The sequence below is a fragment of the Mus pahari genome, chromosome 13 (genome assembly GCF_900095145.1).
Source record: "Mus pahari chromosome 13, PAHARI_EIJ_v1.1, whole genome shotgun sequence".
In the NCBI taxonomy this organism is placed as follows: domain Eukaryota; kingdom Metazoa; phylum Chordata; class Mammalia; order Rodentia; family Muridae; genus Mus; species Mus pahari.
Genome location: NC_034602.1, coordinates 2,498,562 through 2,499,946, shown reverse-complemented (window position 1 = coordinate 2,499,946; position 1,385 = coordinate 2,498,562). Strand labels below are relative to the sequence as shown.

The 1,385-nt window shown below is 33.2% G+C and overlaps 1 protein-coding gene across 5 annotated transcripts in view; it reads right to left on the bottom strand.

Annotated features, from left to right (window-relative positions):
• Ccdc85a (coiled-coil domain containing 85A) overlaps positions 1-1,385 on the bottom strand; it is a 194,032-nt gene that overhangs the window by 31,987 nt on the left and 160,660 nt on the right. The window lies entirely within an intron of this gene.

Here is a 1,385-nt window from a genome sequence, read left to right as displayed (position 1 = left end):
GGGGGGGGGGTAATAGGGAACTTTCAGGATAGCATTTGAAATGTAAATAAAGAAAATAATAATTAAAAAAAATAAAAGCTTGCACAGCAGAGAATTAACATTTGTTGAGAAAAAAAAAAAAAAAAAAAGAAGGCATTCTGGAAACAGAATTATAGTCAGTTGTAAACTGCCCATATAAGGTGGGTAGTGGCAGTTTTAGTAGGGTCCCCTAAAAGAGTAGCAAGTATTCTTAACCACTGAAGCATTTCTGCAGCCCTTGTGTCTAGATTAGAGGGATTTCTTTATCAAACAATGCAAGCTAATAGCACTGCATTTCAAAATACACGTCTGTTGGTATTTTTATACTCTGCTTGAAATGTCAAATTCTCAGACTAGTTTTAAAAACTACTTGAATGTCTTTGGTTGGATATACTGGTCCCCATGGCAGTACACATCCCTCAACATTCGCCAGGGCATGCCCTAGATGCTTCCCTGACATCTCACCTGTTCTCATTGCAGGCTGTTCCTTACCAGTGCCCAGAACCAACTCATTTTAAATGCTATCTTTAATTTCTACTTTTAAAGATGTTTTCTTTTTTCCTAATTCTAGGGCTTTATAAATTTTCAGTGCTGTTTATTATACCTGTTTCACTGATACACACAGAGCCAGGCTTCTAACATCACAGGTTCAGGATACATAGAGTTGGAAAAAACCCTACTTAGACACGAAGAAAATGAGGCATTTTTGCCTAACCATAGAGTCCACAATCATTTATCATAAGAGTTTTATTCTCAAATAATATTAAGGAAAACTAGACTCTTCCTGTTCACTATATAATATTTTATGTAAAACTTAAAAGCTAAAAAGCTTATATATTATCCCACATATTAACCCACAGTGATAGAAATAGACATGTTTATAAATTAAAAGTTCAAAACAATAGCTATTAAGTTTTTAAGGAATTTTAGAAACAAAACATAAATAACACAACACACTTTTTTGTGTATATTATATTGAAATTTCTTCTCAGAAGGAATTCAATTACAGAGTTTGGCTCAATTTTTCATGTTTCCTATGACAACTTCTTGAATAGGTAAGGAATATAAAGCTTGAAGAATTTAGGAGTGTTCCTAGGTCTGTGAGGGAGAGAAGGGCAGATACAATCTTGAAGCTCTCACAGATTCCTGTACAGTGTTCTTTTAGCTATTACAGTGCTTGTTAACCATTTGATGACTCTAAGTCCAAAGTCATTAATTACGGCTCCTTAAATATGACTGAATTGTGCCTTTTTTAACTGGGCAAGAGCAGCTATTGAGTATACTTAAGAAATTCTAAAGTCACTTAAAAATGTATATATATATATATATATATATATATATATATATATGTGTGTGTGTGTGTGTGT